The sequence below is a fragment of the Pteropus medius genome, unplaced genomic scaffold (genome assembly GCF_902729225.1).
Source record: "Pteropus medius unplaced genomic scaffold, Ma_sr-lr_union100, whole genome shotgun sequence".
In the NCBI taxonomy this organism is placed as follows: Eukaryota; Metazoa; Chordata; class Mammalia; order Chiroptera; family Pteropodidae; genus Pteropus; species Pteropus medius.
In genome coordinates this window covers 7,334,915-7,347,388 of record NW_024351729.1, presented here as the reverse complement: position 1 = coordinate 7,347,388, position 12,474 = coordinate 7,334,915, and the positions used below count along the sequence as shown (strand labels likewise).

Below are 12,474 nucleotides of genomic sequence, written 5' to 3'. Positions count from 1 at the left end.
AAAAATTAGTCATTATTTTCTTTCCTAAGCACCATGCCTAGTTCTGCTATCTCAGTAAATGACACCATCATTCACCCAGTGTACAAGCCCCAAATATCTTATATACATCCCTCTTCCTCATCCTAAACATGTGATTACTCCCCAACTCCTATCCAATCTCCCTCTGTTACATGTGGTGATAGGTTAAAACAGATGACCCTTGTATTAGAGCACTAGCTCTCAACCTTAACCATTCATTAAACTCATCTGGACAGCTTTTAAAAACATAATATTATTTTAATAAGCCTAGAATGTATCCCAGAAAATTAAGCCAAAATCACTTTAAAATGGACCAAACATTAGTATTTTTTAAAGCTCTCAGGTAATTCTGATGGGCAGCCAGAACTGAAAACCACTAAAAAAGATGCAAGCAGGCCAGATAGAAAGGTATCAACATAATTGAAATAAAAAATTATAGACTAGGGCAGTTGCAGATGAGATAGAAATCTGAAAACTATTTCGAGTTAATTGAGAGAGAGATTGGAACATGGTACCAACCTCTCATGGAGAAACCCTAGTTCTTTTCATCCCATGCCATGGTCAGAGATTATAACCCATAAACCAGTCATCTCAGAGAGGGGACCAGGTGAAAGCATATAGATGGATAAGCTCAGACTTTCACTATCCTGGGGAACAATCTACAGGTGTATGAAAAAAAATGGAGCATTTGTCAGTAGATCACAAAATACTTTCCATATCCAGTCACCAAAGGCACATCCTAAAACTTAGATTCTCAAGAAGTTTCTGTACCTAGAAAGCAAGGAAATATATCCATCTAAATCGTATTCTAATATCTAATATTCACATATCTAATATTCACAAATAGTTATGTTTTTAACTGTTGACCAAATGTGTTTGAAATTGACCTTTTTATTATATGCCACAAACGAAATTTTTCTTTGAAAACTTTTCTCCAATTAATATAACTTGGAAAAGTTATAGCACTATCGGATACATTTCGTTCAAAGATAAAATCACTGTCAGACCAGTAGATATTGCCATTCCTAGAAACAGCCCTGATTTACCACAGCAATTTCCTCAGGAAGAGGGGTGGGAGTAGAAAGCCACTAAACTCCTACACTTGTCTATCAGCCCATGACATTCTCTGCTCTGGCATGAGAACCTAAGAATAGGGTATGAAGTGAATTAAAGTCAGATACTGTGATCACTCTACTCTGGCTTCCCAGACCTTCTCAGCATGTTGCCACGAGTAAATCAAAAGAGAGATATGCAACTATTCACTAAGCAAAATTTGGCCCATCTTTTTCTAAACTTTCTAATACCAGGGAAATGAAATAAAAATCATCTAAGAATAACTTTTAAACAACTTATATTCTACAAGAAGAATATGAATACACTGGGGTGAAACCATGAAGAAAAACAAGGGAATAATGAACCCAAAATTCAGGCAGGTCAATAGATATTTGTGGGTTGGAGAGAAGAGGAAGGGACCGGGTAGGGACACCGCACAGCTTCAAAGGAAATAGTAATGTTCCTTCTTTAATTGACTGTGATGATTACACAGGTGTTCGTTTCATTGTTATTTCTTATACCTTCTATATACCAAATAAATATTCTTTTGCAATTATTTAACAATTAAAACAATTTTTTTAATTTTTAAAGGAGTAGAAAGAAAGATACCTAGATATTTGTCCCAAGTCGGACATTGTGTAACTTTTAGCCACACATTTCTCTAGGAGTTAGCAAAATACAGTCATTGGACCAGAAGTCTCCAAACTATGGCTCACCACTTGCTTTTATAAATGAAGATTTATTGGAGCATAAGCAAGCTCCTTTGACTGCATATTGTTTGCAGTTGCTTTTGTGTCAAAACAGTAGCTACAGTTAAGTACTTGGAATAGAGACCATTTTGTCTGTAAATCCTAAAATATTTACTATCTGGTTCTTTAAGAAAAGATTCCCAGTCCTGAGCTAGAGAATTATTATGACTCCTAACTAACAAAGACTGAAATTAAAAAAAAAAAAAATGGTACCGACACATGCTAATACCAGTTGGCCCATCACTGAACCAAAATTTCTTTTTGGTACTTTTCATAAGTGGTTTGTTTAGGTTAACTGTCCCACAGCCTGTAAAATCTCATGAACCATGTCAACAGATATTAAATACAAATTTTGTGCAAAATGTAGCTCCCTCTAGATCAATAGTGAGCACAAATGCAGAGTTGGCAATCTCCTACCCTAGATACTAAGGTCTGTCTCTAAAATTAAATCTCATAATTGAAGTCCTGGTTGGGAAATATCAGAACCTGAAATTTAGAATCAGAAAAGTTAATTTAGAATCACTTAGAATCAGAAAGGTTAATTCCCAAGACTTAATCCAATGTTTCCCCATATGCTGGCCCAAGCATTATCTCAAGGAAATTTCCAGTCTCTTAGCACACATGTGTGTGTACAGAGAAAAGCTTGGTATTTGCCATTTCTAAAGGCCAAAGGTGATAGGTCTTATCCCAGTAAGTCCATTCTTTTACATCTATGTAAACAATCCTTCAGCCTACAAAACTATTGGAGCTAACTCTGCCAGAGATAAAGAACAGGGATATACTGTCTACCCAAACTTGTTCTTCCATAACCTCAACTCCTTGTGTCTTTTAAACCCTCATGCGACACCAATGATGTGATGTTAGTCACACTTGAGATTGACAGCTGCCCGCCTAAACTTGCCATGCCTCCTGAAGTCCAACACTCATCCTTCGATGATCAAATGGCATAAATGATGAGAAACCATTTTAAATGTCCAACTTCCAATTATGCAAAATCTATGAAATTAATCAAAATTAACACTGAAAGTATCCATTCCAGGGCCTATAGATCCACAAGAGCGGCAGACCCAGAGTTCTCTTCTTCGGTTGTACCAGGACAGCTGGCCTACAAAACCAGTGTGAGAGTAAGGAAGGCCCCTCAGTGGATACCAATAGTCTCCTGAGCCGCAGCCAGGACACTGTTGTTAACACACACAGTGCTTCCACTGTGGTTTTTCAGTTGAAAACAATAAATCTCTTTTTTCCTCTAAAAAGAGACGTTTATAAGGATTCGTCTGATTTGTTTTATAGCCTGCATTATCATGTTTACAGTTCAAAATTATTTATTTAATGAGAAATGTTTAACTTAGAAAATTATTTTTGTTATACAGGTCTATGGGAGATTTTGACTTTTGCCAAGAAAGAACATTTGGAGCTAAAATCACAGGACCTGGATTCTAGTTTCCTGTTTCAAACTGTCATCTTAGACAAGGCCATAAACTCTCAAGACATATGTCTCTGAAGTAAAGTTCTTGGAATAAGTGGATCTGAAGATAACTTCCATCCCCCTCTTCATAACAGATTACCTTGCCCCCTAATCCAATGAGCTTGAAGCTATGAAAAAAAATCCCCTCTACCCCTCTATCTCAAATTGCTCTATTTGCCTGTAGGTCTTTGTTTCCTTTTCTCTCTAAATTGAAAGTATCCTTCCTTCTTAGCACAAGTAAGTTTTCCACCCTGGTTCTTGACTTTTCCCCTTCTGCCTCTTCTGGAACATTGCTGTTGCTTTAATGTGGCCCATAATTTTCCACCTCCCTGCCTCTGTTCATAAGGGTTGCCATTCCGGTCATCAGAAAACCTTATTCAAGATCCAACACAGATGCCACTTCCTGCCTCTTGCCATTTCTGAATCTTGACTAGGAGCAATCTCTCTGTCTTATGCACCTCGTTGGTTTTTATTTTATTCATTTATTTATTCATTTTATTCATTTTATTTTATTCATTTTATTATAGTACTAACCTGTATTTCAGTGATCATGTCTTTGCTTAATTCTTTCTGATAAATTATAAACTTTTTTTAAACTCAACTTTGTATAATAAGATATTCAACTACCTTATAAAGTCTCACACTTAAAAGCATTCAACCTGTACTGAGTAATGAATTAAAATAGATTGGAAGTCTCCTCATACTGATTCCAGATTCTGATTAGTGAAAGCTTAACTTCTATTGTCTGCAGTCCCTACCATGAAAGGGATACTCTGTAGAAATATGTATCTTTATTATTGAATATATTACCAGTTAGTCACAGATTCAATCTCAAAAGACAATACTTTTCAATGTGCATGTATCTAAGCCATTCTTTCTGTTTCTCTAGTGAGGCAAGGAATGATTAACATTAAGTGGAATGTACTCTTGGAGGAAATAAAATAAATCTTAATTGGAGAAACTAAGAAAAGAATAATAGAAAGGAATGAGGAAGACAATTTAATATTATTATTTGAATTCATAGTCCAAGATATTTGAGATGTTTTTTGAAAAATCCTAGCTGGTAAAGTTGAGTAAGAGAGAGGTTGGCAATGGAGGGGTTAAAAAAAAAAAAAAGAATGCTTACAATCTTTGGAGAAACATCATTGTAGATATAGAAAATTTCTTTTTCGACTTCAAGGAAGCATCCTCTAGAAAAGCCCTTTGGTTTTCCTGGTTGTCAGAAATTAAGCTTTCTTCCTGTTTTTAAAAAAAAAGTTACCTATGGCAACCCATTCACTTTGTAAGCAACCAATATTAGTTGAGTGGAAAATAAAAACTTACCAATAAGAACACAGGAAAGTAAGAGGTAGCAATAAAAACTGAAATGAGATGCTGATCTCTCAATTTATCTTGCCCAGATTCTTCAGGGATTTTATACCAGGGCTAAATTAGACAATAATCCCAAGGTCCAAGGACTGTTTGTTCTTTCATGCACTTGTGAGAGCCTCAGCATCTTCTGCACTCAAATATTTCTGAATATTTATACTCTTGGACTATGTATTCAAATAATAATATTAAATTGTCTTCTTCATTCCTTTCTATTATTCTTTTCTTAGTTTCTCCAATTAAGATTTATTTTATTTCCTCCAAGAGTACATTCCACTTAATGTTTATCATTACTTGCCTCACTTCTCTTATGAAAGCAATCGTGATTTTTAGCTCCATTTCATCTAAACTTAGAATTTAATCTGTTCTACTTAATATGTTCGAAAACATTTCCTCAACAAAGTCAGTAAATTCTTTTGCATTGATTTATTCAATTAGTGAATATTTATTGACCACTTACTACATGCCATTCACTATTCCAGGTGCTAGGAATATAGCAGTGATCAAAACACACAAATTCCTGTTTTCAGGGAGCTGTCATTTTAGTAGGAGAGACAAATCACAGACATGTTTTTCAGGAGGTTTAAGTGCTATAAAAAAAAAAAATCAAAGCAGAGTAAGGGACTAAAAAGTATTATGGGGAGAGCACTATTTTGGGCAACATGGTGAAGAATGAAGTAAGGGAGCAAGCCCGACAAAACTCTGGAAGAACATTCGTAGGAGAAAGAGTTTAAATGCTAAGCCTCTGAGAGAGGAACCTGCTCGGTCTAATCAAAGAAGAGCAAATTCTATAGCTATTAAATTATACCAGCTGAAGACTTCATTTAATTAAGGCTCACAAACTTTCTACTTTTTTAAATTACTTTCTCAATAGAAATAGCCTTATAAAATGTAAAATAATCCAAACTATACTATTCCCCTTTAATTAATTATGGCTGAATACCAGTAGGCATTCAGATAGTTCCAGATGGACGAAACCAGATCCTGGCCCTAAAAAATCCTTGATGTGACAAATGACTTTGTGCAATAGTAATTCAGTTCCTCCAAAGCCTTTTGCTTATTCTTCACCTTAGTCTAAGTAAATGAAATGACAACCTAAATTTGTATAAATTACTAGATACATATCTAAGACTTCTTCACCATACTTATCACTACTAACATTACACTTATTTATGTATCATCTTTCTCCTCCTTAGAACATAAGCCCCATGAGAACAGAGGCTCTGTTTTGTTCAACACGTTATCCTCAGTGCCTAGAAAACAGTACTTGAGCTGTTTATTAAATACTCAGTAAATATTTGTTGAAATAATAAGTGATTCTTAAAGGAATCAAATGAAGGTGGAGATTACTAAAATGATAGCCAAAACAAAGAAGTTGGCATTTAAAATAAGAAGCATGTCAGAGAGCTAGAGTTTAGCCAGTGCGAATCCCATGGTGCAGGGCAGCGGGTAAAGGTAATGAGAAGACCCCAGGAGCCATGGACAGTAAGGTGAAGTGGGAAGGCCTAATTAGGTGATGTGGATTCTGCCACAGACTTCTCACTCATCAAGCCTTGACTTGCGTGGCTCAGTAAATAGCATTCTAATAACTAGACTGGAAAAGACAAAAATAAAATTTATAATGAGTTCAATTTTGAACATCAGGTGTAAAGAAATACATGTTGATCTCATAGCATGTAATTAGTACTAGAACCTATCGGGAAAAAATGAGACGTGTTTTTTTCAAGAGCAAGGGAAATTCAAGTTGTTATATGAAATCTGTTTTTATAAGTTGACAACTCGTTAAAAAACTTTTTTTAAATAATTCTATTGAGGTCAAAAGAGCACAAGAGCACACTGGATTTGACATACAGAACATCAGTTTACAATAAGAAGAATAGGGGAGAAAAAAATGGATCAGAAACAGAAACTTTGTCTACGGCCATGCCACCCTGAACATGCCCGATCTCATCTGATTTCGGAAGCTAAGCAGGGTCGGGCCTGGTTAGTATTTGGATGGGAGACAACCAGGTGCCGTAGGCTTAAGAAAGAAAGAAGAAGGAAGGAAGAAAGGAAGGAGGGAGGGAGGGAGGAGGAAGGAAGGAAGGAAATAAGGAGGGAAGGAGGAAAGGAGGGAGGGAAGGAAGGAAGGTCAATGATCAGAGAAATCAGTCTGAAAGTTAGGAAGAAAATCAAAATAAAGCGTTGTATTAGAGCATTCAAGGAAAGAGAGAGTTTAAAGAAAGGAATAATTAACAATTCCAAATATTACAAAGCATTAAATAAGAGCAAAACCAAAGTATCCTTTAGACTTGGAAAAATGGTCATGGGAAATTTTTGCTGATACAATTTTATGAAACCAGTAGAAGCAAAGCAAGATTTCAGTGGAGACTCTTGTTCAACACTCTATTCCTAGTGCTTAGAAAACACTACTTGAGTTGTCTACTAGACACTCAATAAATATCAAAGAATAAATAGAAATATGACAAAAAAGGAGATAGAAATATGCTGCGTTTTTTGGTCAAAGGGAGGATATGTTGGTGTGGAGATGACAGTAACACAACTAGTAATATTTTGAGTCCTTAAGAAATGCCAGGCACTTCTGAACACTTTGCAGTGTAGTATGCAATATGCACAACTTTATAAAGTAGGTACTATTACTATCCTTATGTTGGAACTGAGGAAACAGACTGAGAAAGGTGAACGTGACCAATTTGTAATTTCCAGAGTTCAGATTTGAACCCAGGATGTTTGAGTCAAAGAACAAGAAAACAAGGAAACACACACACACACACACACACACACAAATCTCATTTTAATAAATTATGATATTATAGGAAATGTTCTATCAGGAACCTGGAACAGGAACAGAGCACAAAGTTAAGCATGAGCAGGTACTTCTCAGATGGAAAAAGGGTAAAAACATGAGGGTTCTTGGAGTGATGCCAATATCAGCCTCTCTGTATATTTTATAAATGGACTAGAAGAGGCTGAGTAATCTGATGTTTCAAATTTTGCAAATGACACATTAAGCATCTCTGGAGTGTGAAATGCCAACCTGACAAAAATAAAACAAAGTACACTTAGTGATGAGATATAAGTTCACAGAACCTAAGAATGGGATCTGACAACTCCAGAAGCAGGTAGGTATCTCTCCAATTTCCATTTCAATACTGCTCCTGTTTCAGTGTGTTCCTGTCCTCTTATCTGTCAACATCCTTGGGCCTGGTAACTTATCCCACGGCAAAGCTAAGGCTAAAGGCCCCAAGGACACCAGCCAACAATTGAAATTCAACCTAATTAAAGTCATGGAGTTCATGGTAGGATATCAAGCCCTGTGAACCAGAAAGAGCTTAGTCCCCAAGGAAGCAAATGCCAGAATACTGCTGCTAAGCTGTAGCCCCTCAAAGGGTACACAAGCCTTTTCAGCTTAAGTGCCTAGCTGCTTAACATATAGATAGTGAACCCACTGAACTAATTATCATGACACATGGCACAAACCCAAAATAGGAACATGTTTAAGAGCTTCTGAAATGAATCCCAAGGGGACTTAAGGTAAACGAGGGCCACTTCTGACAAAGAAAAAATATTTAGTAGCTACCAGAACTCAGCATAACAAATTTGCCTCTTAATACTTTTAAACTTATAATGCACATTCGCCTGACATCCAGAAACCAACAATCCTTATGTTTTAGGTCATTAAACATGTACTTACAACATTTAACAAAATGTTTCATAATAAATATCTCTATTGCATCTAAGCCAAAATTAATGATAATTTTTGTTTTTATCTCGTTTAATTCATATCAAAAAATATATAGGAGGTAAATACTCTTATTATCCTGATATTACTGATAAGGAAACTAAGGTTTTGAAAAATTATGTGACTTGGCAAGACTACATGGCTATTAATTGGCAGAGCAGGTACTCAAACCCTCAGCAGTTTGACCCCAGAAATCACATTTTGAACCATAAATACTCTATATTGCCTCTATTCTCTTTTTCAAAAAATAAAACTTCATTATAACATATCATTATACATTAACCTGCAAAGCCATGTCAAGTCAAATCCTCTAATACAGAACAATTAGATACTACATATCACAAGATTAATTTTTTCTAAATAGGTCATAGTCCTGTCCCCAAAGCATCATCATGAAAATGTTCAACTGTACTCTATAGCTTAATCAGAAAATACTAAAAATAATATACAGTTTTCCAAATTAAAATGGCATGTCTGTCTTAAATCCCAAATCTTAAATTTAGGGGTTTTTATCTTCTTTCCATCCGCTCTCAAAGTGGGTGGTTTCAAGACAGAAGATCACTGTTGAAGAGTATCAGAGGCCGCATGGAACTGTTCTCAAAGATAATATTTCTATGTAAAACAAGATCAACTATTTATTCAGCAGAGATAAAAATTTCTACCTGAAAAAAAAAAAAGTCACGTAAAAGGAAAACAAATGTAAAGCTGTTTTAACTAAATTATGTGTAAACAAAGACCATCAAACATTAAGCAGGAAAAGTGATGGTTTGCAGAAAACGAGCTTGAAAACAAAGAGGTGTGAAAAACATATGGATTTGCAATTTAATATGCCTAATATTGAGTGCCATTCTCATATTTTACACTTCTACCATATAAAAAATCCATTTCAAACTGTTTAATATTAGGGATAGTTATCCTTTAGAGTCATATACTGAAATATTTATGGATAAAATGATAAGATATGCTTCGAAATAATCCATACCGGAGAAGAGGGAAGTAGAAGGAGAATACAAAACAAAGTAGGCCATGAGGGTTCACTGTATGATTCTTTTTACTTTTTATTTATACTAGCCTACTTATTTATGCATATATCTGACATATCCCATAGTGAAGGTTTTTAAAATTTGTTTAAGAGTTTTAAAAGTGTACATTACACTTGTATTAATTTTGGTGTATATTATTATACCAGATAAAAATAATCTCTGACAATTTAAAATTCAAAGTATGAGCAGAACACAAATGCCTCCACTAGTGTACAGTTTACAATCTGCCTCATTTGGTTCAGTGAAAGCCAGGAACAAACAAGGTCAAAGTCATAGATTCCACTTTTTATTTTTTTTGAGACCTAGTTTAATTTCTTCTGTTCCTCGGATATATAATTCTAATTTCAGCGAGCCATTTCAGAAAAGTATTTTGGCCATTAAAACAAAGAGTGATATATAATCTATGAATGAGGACAGCGATTACCAAAACAAAAAAAAAAGACATTAATTATATGTGACAGTATCCTGATCAGTTCAATAGGAATTGCTGGCTATGGTACCATTAAGCCTTAAAAACACTATGCTTTAGAGTTTCACCGATGTGTTTCATTCCCCTTCAAGCCTTCTCACTCGAGGCCCATATTTCACACACTAATTTTGGTTCTCATAATCATTCTGACACCAAACTGCAAAGTTCTAAACTTTGCTTCTACCAAATAAATATGAATGGCCTTTGTCTGACGAGATCTAACTTATTATTGATGTGCTTCTAGGTTGTTTACCAAACTTGTGCAAAATAATGTTCCCAAAGTATACTGCTTAAAGTAAATCTAATGAAATTTTCTAAAGTACTCATTGGAGCTAGCAAACCAAAGGGATGGTAGCATTTAATAATATTTTACAATCTGCTTTATAAATATCACAAAACCAAACTGTCTCAGAAAGCAGCCTTTATTGAATTCATTAAAAATTACATGAATTTCTATATAAGAAAATTTGTTTACATATATATGAAAGATATACAACAAAAAGAAAAATTTTAATGATCTTTGATTTATCTATATTCTTCTTTTAGATTCGCATGGCCAAATTGGTGTTTCTCTTTTGATATGATCTTAGAAAGGCACTTTTTATTTTCTCTGACTCAAGATGACTCAACAGAGCACTTTTATCCAAGGGGAGACTATCCTTTCTCCAAATGTGATAAGTGAATGATTATTAAATTAGGTATTTGTCTTTTTTTCATTAGACAAAATTGCTGTGTATTTAATCAGAAGGGAAGTCTAATGGGCCAAAATTTTTAAATTACTTCCCCTCTCTGTGAGAAATAAAAACTAAAGCTTTTTATCAAGGGAAATAGATAAACTGCTTCCAAGTTAAGGAAGCCAGGGTGTTGTAGGGGAAACAGGGGAACACAGCAAACACCTTCTCCAACTCCAGCTCTGCCATGCTGCCAATCATACGTGTCAGGTCACGAATGCTCACAGCCCTGAGGTGAACACCATTACCCTCCCTTGAAAAATGAGGAGACTGTGGCTCAGGAGGTGATCCAGAACTACAACCAAGTCTGACTCCAAAACTTCTCTTCCTACTCCACTAACCTGGGAAAAGTAGTATGTGTCATTACTTTGCTACAACTTAAATAGGCCTGTGCTTCTTCATAAAAATGCTCAGCCTTATGCAAACACTTACACAATTCAAGGCCTGCTGACCCTACACAACCATTCTTAGAGACAGCAAACATATTAATTCCTATTATATACTAATGTACAAGCATGGAGAAAAATGGATGGTTATAAAGGATGATGAAGTATATAAATCATCACCTGTAACATATTTACATAATGTTGCATATATATCTCACAAATACTCTCATGAAATAGATATACTAACAAAAAAGTACATACTAAGCGAAAGACAAACAACCCAGCCTCTCACTCCACCCCCAAATGTAGTTTCACCAATCAAAATAGGAGTTGTAGAGGTATGTCCACTCAACGTTTATCCAATCCTGTTTTCTCCAAGTAGAATTACAGTAAGACTGTGACAGACACTCTAAGCTGGCTCACTCAACACTCATCGCCAACCATCTTTCTCCCTTGCCTACCTCTCCTTATAATATAAGGTTGACAAAGCTTACTTATAAGGTTGACAAATATTGACTTTCCTTGCCTCTTTTGTAAGGTGTGGAGAGGGGAGAGGGGACTCAGAGACATGTGTCAATTCTCTGGCCAAGACAACTTAAATAGAAGTCAACTGCTAGAATTTCTAGGCAGCTTTTTGTTTTCCTGGTAAGAGGGACAGATAAAACTAGCATCCCCCCAATTATACATACATTCCATTCCCTTTCTGCCCAAATCTGGGGCAGCCATCTTGCAACAATGAGGAGACAAACAAAAAGATGAATGGCAGAGTACTAGAAAGAGCTTAGGTCGCTGACAGCAGAACCAGTACCAATCGTCTACCTCCAGGTGTCTAGTTATATAAAAACTTGTATGTATTTAAGCCACTTTAAGTCAAGCTTTCTGCTGCTTGAATTTGAACATTTCCCTGATGAATACAATGTCAGTGGTCAAGTATCCACTTAAATCCTAGCTAACCTAGAACATTTAAGCACATAACTTACTTTGAGTTTTACGTGCTGAGATGAAATAATACACTGGACTCTAAATCATACATTGACAATGATTTGCTGTTGACCTTAGACAAATCATTTTAGTTCAAATGTAAAAGCTATATGCTCAGTGTATATATTTAGTTGCCTCCTCTCCCACCCACAAATCCTACAGTAAATATAATACAGCACTGAGATTACTGAAGAACAATAAACAAGATACTATTTAATGAATGTTTTCATTGTTTTTCCCTATATGATATTTATGCTATCTCTGTAGCCAGTACAGAATCTGTACATCAGAAGGGGTTCAAATCCAGTGAGAGACAGAATAAGTGTAGTTAAGGCAAATAAAAGAGGTACTCTAAAGTTATAGATATTCTAAATCCTAATTTTCATTGGTTTTACTTGGTTAAGGAATAACTATACCAAGAAATAAGCAATGGTGGCTTTGTGACTCAACACAATTAACCAACTTCAAA

At 35.3% G+C, this 12,474-nt stretch overlaps 1 protein-coding gene and 1 pseudogene across 2 annotated transcripts in view; one reads left to right on the top strand and one right to left on the bottom strand.

Moving 5' to 3' along the window:
- Positions 1-12,474, bottom strand: part of PLCL1 (phospholipase C like 1 (inactive)) — a 284,787-nt gene that overhangs the window by 198,141 nt on the left and 74,172 nt on the right. The gene's annotated exons all lie outside the window — the stretch shown is intronic.
- Positions 6,567-6,675, top strand: LOC120587825 (uncharacterized; annotated as a pseudogene).